At 39.5% G+C, this 18,789-nt stretch overlaps 1 protein-coding gene across 1 annotated transcript in view; it reads left to right on the top strand.

Moving 5' to 3' along the window:
• Nmnat2 (nicotinamide nucleotide adenylyltransferase 2) overlaps positions 1–18,789 on the top strand; it is a 157,159-nt gene that overhangs the window by 938 nt on the left and 137,432 nt on the right. The window lies entirely within an intron of this gene.

The following is an 18,789-nucleotide window of genomic DNA, read 5'->3' as shown; positions in this document are numbered from 1 at the left end:
AGCCGGTGCCGGCCGATCCGGGCCGAGTTGACCCAGGCTGTGCCCCGCGCGGCGAAGGCACCGGGAAGGCTTGCGGCGCGGGAGTGTGTACGGACGTCTGTGCGCGCGTGTGTGGTGGGGTGGCGGCGCAGCACCGTGAGTTTGTTTCTTAGAGGCTGGCGGGGGCGGGGGAGAGCGCCCGGGCTTCTGGCTGCTGGTTTAAGGTCCAGCGGAGACCGGGAAGTGATGGAGATCCGGCGCCACTGGGGGAGAAACCACGCGGCTTGGCTGCTGATCCAGTGCCACCCAAAGGAGCGGGGGTGGGAGCATTTCGACCCGGAGAGAGGGAAGCGGAGGTCACTTTAGAAGCAGGAATTAAGAAGTTTGAAGTTGGGGGTGTGCTTTTTCCTGGGACTCGGGAAAAGGGGATGTGGGTGAGAAGGACCGGAGGCCGGATGGGAGGCCCGGACTGGCCCTCTCAAGGCGCTCTCCAGAGGCGACGGTGCTGAAACGCAGGGGGCGCCGGAGCTGGCTGCGGACACACGTGTTTTCCCTGAGCCTGGGCATTGCCAGAGCTTTCCCAGTGCTGGTTAATGAGAACCACATCCTATCCGTAAAGACCAGCGAGGTAGTGTAGGCTAAAACTATTCGTCGCTAAACCTGAAAGATGCCCTGAACTGGCGTCGTTTGTTAAAAACCTTTCAAAAAGGATACAGAACCGCTTTGTAGAGAGGGCAGAGCTAATAGGCACTTTTACATTTCGAAGGAAGCGGCTGAGAGGGAGCTCTGCCTCACTGTTTCTTCTGCTCCTGAGTGTTTTATGTGGAGCTAAGGCCGACTTTTCAGTTAAACAGAGACTTTGGTTCTAGCATGATCAAAGACCAGAGATCCTGTCAGTCTTCTAAAGGATGTCAGTGTCCTGTGAACACCTTACTTTTACTTTCTTTTGATTCTGGTGTCTTTCTCCTCTACCCATCTCATGTTAATGTTCTTTTACTGCTTTCCTGCTTGGAAGTCAGGCAGGGTTGGGCTTTCCTGGGGAGCTCTTTACCTGTAGGAACCTTGAGTGGGCCGTGGTTGCTACTCTTTTCTTGCTCGAGCTAAAGATATGGTTAATTCTGCTTGTTGTTAGAAGAGGAACAGATCTAGATTGAGATCCGAGGACTCTGTCTTACAGCTGAAAGAGTTTGGCAGCAATGGCAAAGGATGTTAAGCTAAGTGGATGCTAGCCTGCTAATTCTCATGGGGCCATGAAGCTAAAACATGTGAAAATAGTCATGGGCTACAGAAGAGTTGAGACCTGGAATAGGTGAAGGGAGACTTTTCAGTGCTGATTACTTACTTGATAATAGCACTGGGGATCTAGTGAACTAGCTGTCAACAAAGCCCTTGAGTGTCCCTTAGTTAATTATAATCCAAAGAGCAACAGAAAAAGATGCACTGTGCTCACTATGGCTTTAAAGAGCTTATTGCCTAATGAAAGGTTTAGCACATGATCGTGTAAAAAGAAGCAATAATAAGAAGACAAAATGCATATTAAATTGTTTTGTAGAATCTCTGGAAACTTTGAGCTCTTCATAAATTTTGTAATTTACTTTTTGTAGAGCACTTGCTAGTTCATACTTTTTCATATATTTAATGTCATTTATTCCAATGAACAACTTTATAAGAAAGGTATCATTACTTCCATTTTACAAATGAGAAACTGAGAAACCACGTGCATGTGTAGAGAAGGTGACAGAGTTGTCTTGAGCTACACATTTCTGAACTGTCTTGCAGAGGCCTTTGTAATGCATGAAAGGTGGAAGGGAATGCTCACCAATTTTCTGAATGCAAAATTCTGTGAACACTGTATTTCCTTCAAACATAAACTAACAGAGCGGAATAAAATTGGCCATCAACTAAGCGGGTTCTTAAATTTGCATTTCTATAAGACCTCTTTGTCATCAATTTATCTATGAATTATTTCCTTCTTTTAAATGGCTTTTAAAATTTTCTGATAAAGAACACAAAAATACTTAATACATCAAATTATCAAACTTTCTTTAAGGGATTTGAAATTTATAATAAAAAATTTTAAACAAGGTTATAAAATAAGACTTTGAAATTAGACACCTTTAACAGAGGACCTATATTTTAAAATCTAATTGCTTACCAGAGGAAAAAAGTGAGAGACTATAAACAGATAGAGAAGAGTAAAGTAGCAATTGTACAAGTCAGTATTTATAAAATACTTTAGAATGAACTTTTTTACTGTGAAAGGGAATTGGTATAATTTTGCCTGCTTATTACTGTAGAAGCACAAGGAGAAATTTTTTGACAGAGATACTTCACATTTATGTACTCAATTGCAAAATTTTTTCAGGGAGGAATAAAAGCTTTGTGGCATAGTAACTATAAACCAATGATGTTGTATTCGTGGGTCTTCCTCATTAAGAACATAATGTGAAGTTAGAATTTTTTATTGTAAATTCTTAGTTTTTATAATTTTAAAGAATTATAATCTCTACCATATGGAAATTCAATCTTTGTGTGCTTAAAAACTAAGAACTTTCATTGCTCTATTTGTCAATAAATTCACAACTTGGAAGTCAGATAGCAAGTTTAAATAAAACGTAAGAAAGTACTGATAAGATTAGTTTGGGCATAAAAATTAGAAGAATTTTAGTTTTTTGATGATTGCAAAATAACTGGATTTCTTGGTGTTTATATTTCAAAATATTTTCTTTGAACAATTGTACCTTTTAAAAAATTCAATCTTTTGAAAAGAGATGTGATCTAACTTTGCTCCACTTAAAAGGGAAATAAGGAGGACTCTCTGCTTGTGTAATTGAAAATGAAACTCTGAGAAAAATGATTTTGATTGCATCTGATAGAGAATTGTCAGAAATTAACAAAGTGTTCATATGCTTGAAATGTTCATTTGTTCATATGAAAAAGTCACTAAAAGAGGTGGGGATTTAGCTCAGTGGTTCTCCTGCCTGCCTTGAAAGTGCAAAGTCCAGAGTACCCAAAAAGGTACCAAAAGGTCCTAGTACAAAAAAGTAAAAAGAAAGAAAAGAAAAAGTCTCTAGGACAGAAAAAAATGCTCGGCTTCATCACTGACATATATCCTTGGGCCTCGTATGGAGTAAGCTTCCCACAACAGTTATTTAACAAATAGAAAATAAATGAGCGTTTAGAACCCTGTGTTGGGCAGAACAATTCACCATGCAGAAGAATTGAAGTTATGAGACACAGACTCATGGTACCATGCTGTTAAAAAAAAAAAAAAATCAAGAAGATTCAAGAGGAGGCGAATGATGAGTAAGTCTAGAGAGGCAGGTGGAAATATGATCAGTTATGAAGGTTATAAGTAATGTTAAGGAATTTAGATGTTTTAGATGTCCCTGAGCATGGTGGTACATGCCTATCGTTTCAACATTCTGAAAGGCTGAGGACTCAATTTGAGTCCTTCTTGGGCAATTAAGTGACTTTAGTGAAACCTGTCTCAAATAAAAAGGGAAAAAGGACTGAGGATGTGGCTCAAAAGATCCTAGGGTTCAATCCTCAGTATAAATTTTTTAAAAATTAGACAATGACAGGGAAGATATTGCATTGTTTTGTAAGTAAAGGAGTAAAATAATTTAATTGAATTATAAGCATATCCTGGTGAAAGGCAAGAATTTGGTGACTACTTAGACATATATTTCAGCAATACAGAGTTTAAGTCAGAAGATAGTTATCTGGCTCTGGCTGGTGGTATCTGCATGGAGAGTGAGTGCATTTAGAAGTTATTTGGGAGGAAAAGAGATCAGTATTTGGTGATTCAGTAGTGAAGCAGTTCAGGGTAATTTGTAGGTTTCTGTCTGAGGTAGATGAATAAAAAATGCTGGAGGAAAAGCAGGTTTGGTTGTTGGGAAAGTAAAGGCTTGTTTCTTACCCTAAAGTTTTGGAAATATGCATTTTAATCAAACACCAATGCAAAAGATGGAAATATGTAACTTCAAAGTTCTTGTATCCAGAGACACAGTTGAGTCTTAAAGTAAGAATTCCCAGTGGCCTCCTGGACTTCAATTGAATTATTCAGACTTCTTTACAAAAAGATACTAAGATTCACTAACATTATGAAAAAAAGAGGGTTTTGGGGTTTTTTTGGGGGGGATAAGAAATAGAGAATTGAGGTCTTAAAGTTGACTCTTTTTTTTAAATGATGAGGCTCTGAAACAGTTGATACAGTTGCAAAATTCTTCTAATCTAAAACTTGTCCATCACTGCACCAATGGCTGTAATAAGGTACTCAGAATGCGTGGGCATCTACCAAACTCAGCAATAAGTTGAACATACGGATGGTTGATGGTGGTTTCACTGGTCAGAGCTGTGTCTGCTCCTGACATAGGATGAATAGTCAGACAAATAAATCAAACACTTTTGTTTGCACAAACAAGTGACTTCATTTGCTATCTTTGGTTGAATGGACTGTGAATCTCACTTAAATATAAGCTAACTGTGAGAGGCATATCTCCCATTCAGAGTTCATTCGAAACAAAGGGATGGAATATAACCAAGAACGGTGATATTTCTAACAGTTTTTAAATGAAAAACTATTTTCAGTTTCTCTTCTCTTCTTGTTCTACTTGATCTTAGTCTACATATCTAAGCTTTTTCTGTTTAGAAATATTAAAATTAAGAGGCTCATGGGCTGAGGATATGGCTTATAATCTAGCGTGTATGAATGTGAGGAAGTGGATTTGATTCCCAGTGCACACGTAGCTGTCACGCACACACACACACACACACACACACACACAGAGACATGCGTATGTGCATACACATGACTCATTTGCCTTTTAAGAAATGGTATGAAACTTCTTAACATAAAGAAATGACAAATGTTTAATGAGAAAGAAATGCTAATTACACCGATCTGATTATTACTCATTGTATGCATGTGTTCAATCATCATATTGTACTCCATAAGGATGCACAATTATTACATGTCAAAAAAAAGAAATAATTTGAATTCTAGTTTAGTGGGAACATCCTTTAAAATGCAATGAATGTCAGAGAAACATTTATATGCAAGTTTCCTGTGTTAGAACAACTAAATGAACAGCCTAAAATGTTGAGGCAAACTAAAAAGCACAACCTGCCAACACTCAACTTTGAACCTCTCTGTTTCTAAGATACCCTCAGACAGGAGAGGAAAATGGGAAAGTAGATGGATAATATATACATTTTTGTTATTTTTAAAAAGTTGACAGCCAATAGCTATGAAAGTAGTTTATGACTGAGAAAATGAATGAAAACCAGTTTTGAAAGTTTTTCTTTGAAAAGATTGAAGTCTAAATGTTATATTATCATTGTCCTCTCAGCCACCAATATAGTGTTCTGTTTGTAGTGTTTGCTTTATTGTTGTTGTTATTGTTTTGTGGTGCTAGGGACTGAGTCTAGGGCTTGCGTGTGTTAGCCAAACACTACTATTGAACTACATACATCCTCAACCCCTTAACTGACACTTATGATGCTGTAAAATATATGTTCTAGTATAGTTCTTCAATTGTAGAGTTTTAAGGTCGTCCTCAATTGCTCAAAAATACACAAAGAAATGCATTAAATATTTTTTCAATGTCTTTTTTTTCACAATCCCCAATGTACACCGTTTTGTTTAAACAAAGGCATTCGACAAAATGTCTTAGGAATTGATGTTGTAGACTAAGACCTGGGATAAAGGAGTTCGTTTTATGGAGAACCACATAACTTTATTTATGTATATGTTCCATATCGCAACATATGTAAATGTAGTTTTTATTTACAAGTAGAGACGTCTTCCATTGCCAGAGATCTTCCAACTATAAACATTCAATTGCATGGAACACATTTCCTTTTTGGATACGGTTTGGCAGCTAGCCTCAGAAGTATTTTTACTTAAAAAAGATGTGTCAACAGCTTCCACAGTGTGACCAAGGCCAGACTCCTGACATTCGCTTACTCTTCCTTTTGTATTTTACAATATCTCCATGATTTATAAACTCTGCAGCAAAAGCAAAGGCAAATGCTATAACCACTACCGGCATCATCATCTCCTTCATTATCATCATAATAATGGAGTCTGGATATTGGAACTTTTTTTTTTTTTTTGGTTTTTTTGAGACAGGGTCTCACTATGTAATTGAGACTGACCTGGAACTCACTATGTAGCTCAGGCTGGTCTCGAACTCACAGTGATCCTCCTGCCTCAGCCTCCCGAGTGCTGGGATTACAGTCATGCACCACCACGCCTGGCTTATTGGAACTTATTTAAATCCTACTATCATTAAACTGTTTTCCATGAAATCTATTGCATCATTTTCTTTAGTCTTGCCTCAGTCTCTCTAGCCAACCAAGAAAATTCTTATAGTCCTGGGGACAAAAGGTCAGAAGAGGAAGATAGGAGATGTTAGCTACTAGAAGTGAGGGCAGCTCCATAACACTCCTGTTCTGTTGCTTCTCCTACATCGTACTGCTGCCACATGCATAGCTGTGCTGCGATATGTGTATTTCATTTGACATTTAGCAGACAGTTGGAGTGTGAACAAAGTATAACTCCTAGATAAAACTAAGCATTCATAGGGCCGGGATTTAGCTCAGTTGTTCTAGCTCCTGCCTCACAAGCGCAAGGACCTGAGTTTGATCCCAGAAAAAACAACAACAAAAAGCCCAACTAAGCATTCATAGTTTTTCATTTGTTCTAGTTGCTTGGACCAAGAATCTTGGACTGATACTTAATTCATCTCTCTTTCATACCCCTATCTATATGTCAGCAAATATTCTGGGATTTCTCCTCTATCTTCAAACTATAACTAGGTTCAGCCACCTCTACATCCTGGGACAACCTGCTGCTATCTTTCATCCAAATTACTGCAATAGCCTCTTAATTGGTCTTCCATTTCTAAGACCCTTCGTCTCAATAGTCAATTCATGCCAGGTATAGTGAAATATGTCAGTAATTCCAGCTACTTGGGAGGCTGTGTCAGGAAGATCATCAGTCCAAGGCCAGCCTGGGAGACTTAGTGAGCTCCTGTTTCAAAATAAAAAGTAAAAAGGGCTGGAGATAACAGCTTACTGGTGAACACCTGTGGGTTTGACCTCCAGTACCAAAAATAAATAAATAAATAAATAATAAAACCAAAAACAAAAACTCAATTCACAACAGCCAGAGTGATCCTTTTTAAAATATTTCAAAATGTAAGCCAGACCTAAGTTAGATCATGTTTCTCCTTTGCTCAAAATCCTCCCATATTTCCCCATCTCATTCCTCATAAAGGTCAAAGTCATCCTAATGTAATGACCTACAGGTTTCCATGGTCTGCCACCTGTCCCTCACCTCTTCTACCTCAATCTCAGCCACCCACTGATCTCCTAGCTTCAGTCTAAGTCTTTGTTTTAAGTGTTCTTCTCTCTACCTGGAATGCTTATATCTCCATGTCTAGTTCATTCTCCTCCTCTAAGTCTTTGCTAGGATGTAAATTGTTCATTTGGCAGGTCCTGTTCCCTCAAACATAAATTTTTTTTTGTACTGGGGATTAAACTCAGGACCTTTTGCTTATGAGGCAGGTGCAGCACCACTGAGCTAAATCCCTGCCTTAACAATATGGTTTAATTCATGCCTCACACATACCCAGTTCATCTTATCCTGCTTTACTTATGTCTCTTTCCTTTAGCTTTTACTGCCTTTTAACAAAGCATGATATTTCCTTATTTGTTATTAATGCCTTTATTCCCAGATAAAAAGTGAGTACCTCAAAGGCAGAGATCTTTATTTACTCTGTTTACAAAAGCTTCTAGAATAGTCCCAGACACATAGTGGGTACTCAACAAATGGTTGTTGAATGAATGAATGAAGGAAATGTTAGAATTGCCTACTGCTGTGGCCTCAAACCTCTGGTAGACTTTTAGGCAGGAAGGGTAGAGTCGTGACATTGCTCAGTGTTCTCTGATCCTTTCAACAAATGTGTTCTGTTATGCCTGTGCTCCAGGTACTGTTAGGCCTCAGGGATATGAAAACTAATGACACATCTTTCTTTTCTAAAAGGTAATCTAGAGATAAATGAACTAAACATAGTAGTTTAGGTGGCCAGGATTATTAGAGTGAGAATTAGGTAAATGGGAGTATAGAGGATGAAGTTGTCACTCTGGAAAATGGTGGAAGAGTCACCGGCTATTCTAATAGGATGCACATGGGCAGACAGAGGAGAAAGCAGGAGAGGAGACACAGAAAACAGCCTGGGAGAAGGCATGCCAGAGGCCTCAGACTTTACCCAGAGCACTCAGGAAGCCCTTGAAGGGTGATAGGCAGAGGAGGGTGTAGCAGACTGTGGGCTTTATCTCAAATATCAAAGTTCCTTCTATTATGAGTTCATTGGAGGTATGCTGCTGAGATGTTATCTAAACATTGGAAAATCATTTCTTTATTATTCCTGGAAATGAATTTTTTTCATGATTTTATTTATTTTCTGAACTGGAATCATTGTATAAACCATATCTATTGATGGAATAAATGAGTGTTGTTTTGCCATACAGCTGTCCAAAATGATAATAAACAAAGTCCCCCAAAAACCTAATCACCTGATGAGAGAAGTAAGTCTCGTCTGGTTGACAACTTACTTCCTGTCGTGCTTAAGTGGATGGCTCTTGTTCAAGTCTTCTCAGATTTGGTGAACTCAGTTCACCCTAGTTCTGTCTGCTGTGACTTTGTAGCATTTAGAAATGACCCTGCTCTCATTTCCACAGGAAATGGCCTGAAAAGTAAGTATGAAGAGCTTTCCCTTTGACATTTCTTTTAGCTCTAATATTGGATTTAAACAAACATTTCCCTTCTTACTATAAAATTACAGTTTCCTGTGACTTTTAAAATTATAATCATATCATCTTAAAGACTCAAAAAACTGAAATATTTGGCTTTCCAATGTTTTATGGTTCAACATTCTTCCAACCCATACATCTTGATACCCTTAGAAAGGTGTAACACTGAATTTAAACTACATTAGTAGCTACTTGTACTACTTTTGAAATATATGCTGATAAATATTTAGCAGCATGTATAAAAATAGCATGATACTGGCAAAGAAGAAGACCTGAAGATCAGTGGAATAGATTGGAAGATACAGAAACAACTTCAGATGTACTCAGCTACCTCATCTTTGACAAAGGACCTGACCATTCTCAGTGGAGGAAAGACAGCCTCTTCAATAAAAAGTGTGTTGGAAAAACTGAATTTCAACCTGCCAAAGAATAAAACTAGACTCTTATCTTTCACTATACACTAAACTATAATCCAAGTGGATTAAAGATCTAAATGTTAAAACAGAAACTCTAAACTTGCTGGAAGATAAGTTAGGCAGAACTCTTGAAGACATTGACATAGGAAAAGACTTTATGAACAAATCTTCAGTAGCACAAAGAATCAACAACTGGGATTGCATCATATTAAAAAGCTTCTGTACTGCAAAAGAAACCACCAAGAGAGCTAAGAGACAACCTACAAAGTGGGAAAAAAATTTTGCCAGCTGCTGCTCAGACAAAGGACTACTAAATAGAATACATAAAGAACTCAAAAAAATCAGGCCCCCCCAAAGACCTAATTCAAAAATGGGCATCTGAAATGAACAGACATTTCTCAGACAAAGAAGTAAAAGCATCAAATAAATATATGAAAAAATGTTCCACATCACTGGTCATTCTAGAGATTCAGATGAAAACAATAGTGAGATTCCACCTCACCCCTGAAAGAATGGCTGCTATCAAGAAATCAACCAATAACAAATACCAGTGGGGCTGTGGGGAGAAAGGAATCCTTCTCCATTGTTGGTGGGAGTGCAGACTAGTGCAACCACTGTGGAAATCAATATAGAGATACCTAAAAAAAACTAGGATTAGAGGTTCCATTTGACCCAGCTATCCCTCCGCTGGATATCTTTCCAAAAGAATTAAAAGAATCATACCACAGTGATATGTGTTCACCCATGTTTATAGTGGCACAGTTTGTAATAGCTAAAACTTGGAAACAGCCCAATTGCCCATCATTTGGAGACTGAATAAAGAAGATGTGGTTTTTCTATAAAATGGAGTACTACTCAGCCATAAAGAATGATAAACTAGAGTCATTCTCAGGAAAATGGATGCGTATTGAAGCCATACTCTTCAGTGAAATAAATAAGATACACGTGTAAATATCGAATAGTTTCTCTGGTGTGAAAAACTAAGAGTGTAAATAAGATCAAAATTGTATAATTGACAATATGAAATAGGAAGAAAAGGGCTAAAGGTGTAGGGGAAAGGAAATAAGGGTCAAGAAAAAATATGAGAAAAGGAAAAAAATGGAAACAAAGTCTTTGTAAATTGGGGAGAGTGGAGGGGGTGAAGGGAGGGCAGGGGTATGGGGAAAAAAATGAGAACCAAGATCTGTCACGTAAGGATACAAGATCCCAATGATGCATGTAACTGTACTGTATGCTTTAAAAGTACCAATAAACTCAATAAGATAAAAAAAATTAACAGCGTGTGACTCATCACATGTAATACAAGTTCTTTAAAATAAGGCAATTTTTAAAATGCAGAATATCACACATTATAAATTAAAATTAAGAAGCACAATAAAATGTTGCACATATAAATTCAAGCCATAATGTCTTTATCATGAATTAAACTTGCTAAGCACCATTTAAATATTATTTGTTTGTTACACCCCAGGGAATCACAGTTGATAGATAATATGTGATTTTTTACCATGCTGTGAACAATGTTGATAAAAACAGGTAAAAGTTCCAGTTTTTCTTTATATGGAAACTAATAAGCTAAATGTCTACTAGTGTGTAAACACACTTTATCTCTTCGAGTCTTGTTTTTCTCATCTATAAAATAAGGTAATTGATTACTCAGGCGTTTGCAAACTATGGCGTGGGGGCCACATGTGACCTGCCAATTGTTTTTGCAAGGCATGGAAGCTAAAACTGACTATTATGTTTTTAAATGCTTGAAAAAATGTAAAAGAAGAATAATATTTTCTGACATGTAAAAATTGTATGAAATTAAAGTCTGAGTATTTGTAAAGTTTTACTGGCATATAGCCACCTTCATTCACACATATATTATCTGTGGATATCTTTACCATAAAACAGCAGTATCATGTGGTTACAACAGAAACTTAGTGGAATACAAAATCTAAAATATTTAGTGTCTGGACATCTGTAGAAAAAGTTCACTCCTCCTTGATATAACCTACCTCTCGAGGTAGGAATGAGGATGATTCTAAAGGGTTCTTAAAACAGGAAGTGCTATTGAAGTCCATTACCAAGAGGAACTATTTAATGAACCATTTCCAGTCTAAACTAAATCCTAAAAAGACTCACTTAAGTAGCAAATGTAATTTCAATTTCATAATTGTAATTTTTCTGGCTGACTGGGTAAATGATCATGTTCACAATGGGAATGATTTTCTGGTGTTTGGTTTACACTGGACATTGATTAGTGCCTCTGGCTATAGTTGGCCATTTATCTGCTGTTGAGCATTTGGTATACTTTCAGAGAATATGTTTGCCCCTTTCTTGACTCTTAACTACCTCCTTTTCAAAATGTAATATTTTATATACCTTATATTTTGGATGTAAAAACCTTAGGACGCCCATTTGCATCAAGGTTTACGAGCTACTCTTGCAGTCTCACCCAGGTTTTCTTCAGCCTCTCACCTTCTGAACTTCGATAGCACTTAGTTTGTACCTCTCTTATAGCACTTAGCACATTGTGCTGTGGTTGTAGCTATTTATGTCTGTGCTTTATATTCTTTATCAGACTTAGGCTCTTGCTGGGGTCATCCGATCTCCTAAGGTAATTAGCACAGTGCTCTAAGCACTTGAAAGATACCATGGATATTTAGCAAATTGAATGAATTATTAAACTCTTAGGAATATTCAGAATATCAACACCTAGTCAAAATAGATGGTTAGAAAAGATAAGCATTTGAGAACCAGGAAATACAGAAAAAACATCCTCAAGAAAGACAGGACCAGAAAGTAAGAAAGGTGCCAATGATTCAAGGACTTCAAAGCTGAATGATTCTTCCCTCAATACAGGATAGCTTGTGTTTGCTAGAATGGAATCCTATCCCAGAGTGTATCCTTCCTAGCTATGGTACACATAGGGGGAATCTGCAAGTCATGTTTAGAAGCAATTAAATATGTAATTTGGCAAGAAAGGAAATATGGGGTCCAGAATGAAGCTGAATCCAGATACTGTCTGTTGGATGCTTTTGTCAGATGCACGGTACATCTAAGAATGTTTTCTCAGTGCAATAAAAGTAGGCTTAATGGTGGCACAGGGGCTGAATTTTGTTTTTATGTAGTTACCGTTTGAAAAAGGTATTATGTCCTTGGCATCCAACAAAGGAAAGCTTATAAATTATTTACTTTGGACAAACATGATAAACAACATCATTTGAAAAAACCCTCTTGGCTTGGCAGTGCTAAGTGCTCATCTCCAGAAGTCATAGAATCTCTATCTGAAGATTTCAGAGATCATACAGATATTCATTCACTCTTGCAATCTCAGTATCTTCACAGGTGTCTGTCCAATCCACCTGGGATTTTTCAGGTCTGGACAATGTGCTACTTTCTAAAGCAGCCAAAGAGCAGTTGGCAAAATTGTACTTTTCAACACTGGTCTTTCTGTTGGGCTGATGCTTGGTTTCCCAAGATGCCGAAGTGTTGGTGCTCATTCTTTTCTGTGACATGGAGTGAGGGGAGATCTAACCTGTTTTATACTTGAGAGACATTCAGTTAGCCAAAGACAGCTGTTCCACATCCTCCCCACCAGTCTTCTCTTTAGGGTTCCTTCAGCTTGAATCCATTATCACTTCTAGTCTTCATGGCGTCCTGACTCATCTTCTTTGAACATTCATCTTGGAACTCATGTTTTGTTTGTTTGCTCAACAGTTTGGGTTGCAGATGGGGCTGGTCTGGGGACAATGTCCCTCTTGAAATGAGTATCCAGTTCATGATGCAGCATTCTGATGTGGCTTAATGTGGGTGTTTTGATCTGTTATTGAACTCATTATAGCAGAAATTCCCTTTATTTGTGGTACTATGATCATTTCTTTCTAATTGAACAGGATTAGGCAAGCTATGGCTAACTGTATGGCAAAAGTCCTGACATTCTGAATAATTGGTCAATTTTGGTAGACCAAACCACTAACCTAGTTCAAATTATTAAAAGATTTAATTGGTATATTGTCAAGCTGTGCTATCTTCAGAACTTGCAGGTTAGGGTTCCAGTTTAGTCATATGAGATATCAACTACACACTGGGAAATACATCCTGCCTTTGGAATAAGAAAAATGCTTTGCACTTTCCCAGACAGGGTTGAGAGTAAGAGTTAGAGACTGTTATTTATTTATTTATTTTTGGTACTGGGGATTGAACCTGGGACCTTGTGCTTGGGAGGCAGGCAGTGGAACCACTGAGCTAAATCCCTGGCCTGAAGCTGTTTTTTTGTTTAATGGATTTTGATGAGAGTTCCAAATCAACTCTTGTCTTTATTGAAAAGTTCTGATTTTCTCTAGTTCCTTCCCTCCCAGCCATTTCTTATTCCTGGAGCTCCTGTGCGCGTGCTGGTAGAATCTTCAAATAAATAAATAAATAAATAAATAAGTGAGGAAGAAAACCATTTTTCCTATGGAAAATTCCAAACATATGTAAAAGAAAACAAACAAATCAACACTGATGTACCTGTCACTTTCACCAGGCTTTTAAAATTGTTTCTTGCCGATCTTGATTTATTGATACCTCCAACCTTCTTGCTGACTGCTGCTCTGCATTGCTTTAATGCAAATCCCTGACATCCTTTTGTTTCAAGGAAAGATTCTTGCAGCTGGTACATAATTGCTTCTCTATCTGACCTCTCTGTTTTCAGACTAATCCCTCTCCTACCTGTTTTGTTTGTTTGCTTGACAGTTTGGGTTGCAGATGGGGCTGGTCTGGGGACAATGTCTAATTCTCATTCTTGAATAGAGAGAAGAATGACTCCAGCGCAGTCAGCAGCAGGAGACACCTCAGCCAAGGAGTTGCCTTAAACCACAAGATTTATGGTCCTTCCCATCTTCTCACATCATGGGGGCTTCTGGGGCTTTTCTCTAGGGTTGTGCTCCCTCTGCACCCAGAAGAACATTCTTCCCTGACATGAAACATTTCAGCTCTTTATCCCAAAGTGATGAATGTGTGTGTGTGTGTGTGTGTGTTAGATGTTTCTGCACCAGTGGTTTCCAACCTGGGGGTCCCCACAACCAAGTCTTGTATGTCATAATGGAGGTCTAGGACCCATCCCGTATTTTTAAGCTCTCTCTTTCACTCTCACCAAGGCACTTGTTAGCTAAGCATGAAGGAAAGGGTTCTTTCTTGAATTATTGTCAGTCAGGTGATCCTGATTGGTACCCATAACTATCTCTGATGAACAAAAAATGAGAACTTGTTTTCTTCTATTTCCTCTCAAGAACAAACAAACAAACAAATCCTGTTTCGTGACACAATAGTTCCCGTAACAGCATTTGAATTCTTGGCTTGTTTGGCCTGATTTTCACACTCTGTAAAAAAATTATAATAAGATCCCTTTTACTGGTCCCTTAGTCCTCCCCATATGCTGCTTTAAATCAGCTTTTCAAAGTGTATTGTCATGCAGTTTTGTTATCATTTACATTTAAATATAGTGAATAAAGAACTCCCTGCTGGATCCCCTGGGGTATATTTAAACCCAACAGCCCTGTTTGCCCAGTAAATCATATGGCAATGAATATTCATTTAAAAGGCCAGCCAACTCCTCCACTTGGAATTTGCCCTTCCTTGCCACACTTGTTTTGTTAAGATTGGTTCTTTGCGGTTTCCTTTTTTGTTTTTGTTTTTTTGTTTGTTTTGTGACAGGGTCTCACTATGTAGTTGAGACTGACCTGGAACTCACTATGTAGCCCAAGCTGGTCTCCAACTCACAGCGATCTTCCTGCCTCAGCCTCCCGAGTGCTGGGATTACAGGCATGCACCACCACATCTGGCTCTTTGCAGTTCATTTTGGATGGGGAGGGAGTGATGCAGAGTAAGTAGAGAGTCTCCCACCACGGCCACACAAGTGATTTAACAGTATCTTTAGGTCATTGGCCCCTGTCTTGCTCCCATCCTTCACTTAAGTCATTCCCTTTATTCACACAGCCATTCTCATACACTTTTTAGATGCAAATAGTTTATTCCAGTCTATTGTGATTTGTAAAAAAAAACTTTGTTTAGAGAAATGCAGGAAAACATATTTTTGGAAAGTGGGGAAAAGGAATACTAGGATGTTTGTATGGAATCATTTTATTATATGTGAAAGGGGGTCCGCGTGCCCCTTCGGGTGCCCCTTCCCAATTAGGCCACTCAGGCACCGAGAGGTCCGGCAGGAGATCTTTATTGTAGGGAGGCGAGCAGGAGGCTGGAAGGCAGAGAGAGAGAGAGAGAGAGAGAGACCGAAGAGGGAGTGCTGGGGTATTTATAGAGCGGGAGACCGAGGACTTCTTCCTGGGAGGAACGATCTTCATTGTCCTATCGCAGTCCATGTTGCTTTTCAATTTTCGCGCCTTGCGGAAGCTCTAGTTTCGTCAGACTGCTGAGGTAATTTCCGGGAGAGAGAACCTTAAAGTCGGGGAAGAACCCGGAAGTAAGACACAAAAATGGCTGGGAGGTTTATATATATTAACATGCACAGTCTCCTAACTATGTGACAGTAGCTTGGGGATAAAGTTTAAACTCTGAAAATTAAAGAGATAAGGAAGAGAAAGGAAAATTCAATTCATCAGTCCTTTTCTGCATCCCTTTTTGAACCTTGCTGGGAGAGTACCTGCCCAGAGGCCTTTATGGAAAGTGGAATCACCTACAGACTTCCCCTGGGTTTGTGCAGTGGGGAGTATCAGTGACTGATCTCTGACATCATGGAATTTTTTTGGTTTTTAAGGTGACCAACCTTGTTTATCCTCTCCAATAAACAATCACTGTAAACTAACATGTATGCTCACATTTAATGAACATTTGCTATGTGCCAGGCATTGGTGTAATTGCGTTCCTTTCCTGAAGTCATTAAATCCTTATAGCAAGAGTCCCATTACCATCTGCATTCAGCTAATGATCAAAGCGATTAGATAATTTGTGTCACGTGACACAGCAAGCGCCTGACAGGCAGAAATGCAGACCTAAATGCTCGGAGTCCTGTGGTGAAAGTTTTAACTACTGTAAGATGCTGCCTTGGTATTTGTTGAATGAGAAGTGATCTTCAGTGCCATGTTAAGGGCTGTCACAATGTAGAAGCAGGGCCCAGGCCTCATTTGGCTCTTGAATCTACTAAGCAGGCCAGTGCCAGGTTCATGTGCACTGCTCTGTGGTCCTGCCCAAGGCCCCGTAGGATGGAAGGGCAGGTAACTGCAGGAGGTCAACAAGACCTGTGGGCAAGTCTAGAAAATAGAGAGGAACAAAAGGACTCAACCTGCTGGCTTGGGTCCTTGCTTTAATGATAAAGGAAATTAAAAGTAAGGCAACAGCATGAATTTACAGGCTAGCACTTTAATTGGAAAGTAAGAGAAAATGTTAAGGGACTCAAGCTTGAAGAGCTGACAAAAATCATATCAACTTTTTAACAAAGGAAAGTAAGAAAAAATAGGAAAGCACTCCAGCCTAAATATCTGGAAGCCCATACACTCTGATGAAAAGGATCGGATTGATCTATTCACAGAAGGAGACCCGTTTTAGGGAGGTTTTGGTGGGCTGGGGGCTGAAAGATCATTATCTCAGTCTGGGTTTTGCAGCTCCAAAGGAATCCTCAAGACTTGAGAGGCAGATGATTGCTCCTGCTTGGAGGAGTCTCAGTCTTGTAAAGCTCTGCTGGAATCCAAGGTGACCCTAGGCTCAGGGCAATGGAGATTCTGGGTATGGCTAAACATTCCCTGTAAATCACTTATTCTGTCTCCTAGTCTTGAAAGGTAATGAGATTGGCTAGGAAAATTTCAGGCTAATAAACTTTGTTTTCCCACCTTCCCTAAATTACTAGCACGCTGAGCTGAGAAGGGTTCTTGTTGGGCCAGGGGCTTAGCTCAGTGGCACCACATCTGCCTGGAAAGAGCAAAATCCTGAGTTCGATTCCCCTACCCCCCCTCAAAAAAAAGAAGTGTTCTTGTTGACTGGTGACTGTGAACAGGGTAAGATTAGTGCCAACCTTTGTGCAACCTCAAAGGTCTAAGGCTGGAGTAGATAGATAAAAATACAGTATCTCCTCCTCCTTTTACATTGCAGGTGTGTATGAAGCAAAGGAATAAGGAGAGTGTACTATCACTGAACTGCATCCTTTTTATTTTAATTTTTAAAATTTGAGACAGGTTCCTGATAGTTTTCCTAGGCTGGCCTCAAATTTGTAATCTTCCTGCCTCAGCCTCCCAAGATTACACACATAGACTACCACATAGGCCAAGCTACACCGTAGCTTGTTTTCTTGTTCATTTGTTTTTCAGTGCTAGAAACTGAACCCAGAGCTTGATGTATACTAAGCAATCACTCTGTCAGCAAGCTATGTCACCAGCCCTCTTAAACTGGTTAAAAAGAGTGTAATAATTATTCAATAACCTCTCTCCCTACATACACTGTAAAATGACTATAAGAATGTCTACTTTACTGCGCTGCTGTGAGGATTGAAAGAAATAACTTGACTAAGTCATGACAGCACCTCCTTAAACTGCCTGGCTCTCCCTTCCTAGTGGTTTATTGAAGCCCCTGTATGGTCATAGACCAGTTCCTAAGCACTGACAAAAGCTGTGGATTTTATTAGAAGTTTAGGAGGAAATGGCAGGACTTAAACATACATCACCAACAACTTCCACAATGGCTCCCTCCACTCTAGGGAAAGGAGTTTTGGTTTTTCTCCTTGTGCAGCAGGATCATCTCTCTTCCTGCAGCCACCTGCCTTCCCTGCCCTCCACCCCGCTTTCTTGGTTTCCTTGGCCCACCTGCCCCTCTGTCTCCTTTCTTGCCTCTCTAACTCCCTGAGCTGGCGTACCCTACTCAGCAAGTCTGCTAGGCAGACTCTGACCAACTGCAGTTCTCCAGCTATGCCCAGCCACATATACAGTACAAGGGTTATGGACCATTATTTTACATAAAGTGTTTTTAGCACATTGTCTGGCCCACAGTAAGTGGTATATAAATGGCAATAAGATTAGCTGCTATTACCAGTGTCTGTCTTGTGATGTCTTCCCTGGGCCAGCACACAGTCACCCAAGTGATCTGGCTGCCTGTGCTAGTGGAGGGTTGGAGATGTGGCTGAAAGGCAAAGGAGGGCAGATGATTACTAACCAGGGATGCTGTGATTTGGCTGGGATCTGAGAGAGGCCTGCAGAGATCTGAACATTGCCAGTGAGCACCCAAAAGTCACAGAGAGGCAGCTTCCTATCTGAGGCAATTGTACTTCTCTTTTTAAATAATAACCAATGCCTTACCTGTCAGTGAGGGCAGAGGATTTAGAGGGGACATCTGCCTGCTACTCTAGGACAGAGCACCTGGCCTAGATTTGAGCTCTTGGTGGGTATCACAGGGAAGGCTAGAAGAGGTTGTGCCCCCAATCTCTCTGCAGAAGAGGAAGCTTTTACTGCACTGGATGGATCAGAAGACAACTATCAGGCGACTGTTCGTGAGAGCTGGCAAGAGAAGTAAGGTTTGGGGCCAGTTTCGTTTGTGTGTCCTTACCCCTTCACCTTTTCTCACCCTTATAGAGCCCTCCACAGGAATTAATGGTGATTAA

This window comes from Fukomys damarensis, unplaced genomic scaffold, assembly GCF_012274545.1.
Source record: "Fukomys damarensis isolate Sample0158 unplaced genomic scaffold, DMR_v1.0_HiC HiC_scaffold_11, whole genome shotgun sequence".
NCBI lineage: Eukaryota > Metazoa > Chordata > Mammalia > Rodentia > Bathyergidae > Fukomys > Fukomys damarensis.
The sequence above is the reverse complement of the archived record's forward strand: the minus strand, read 5'-3'. Positions and strand labels throughout refer to the sequence as shown.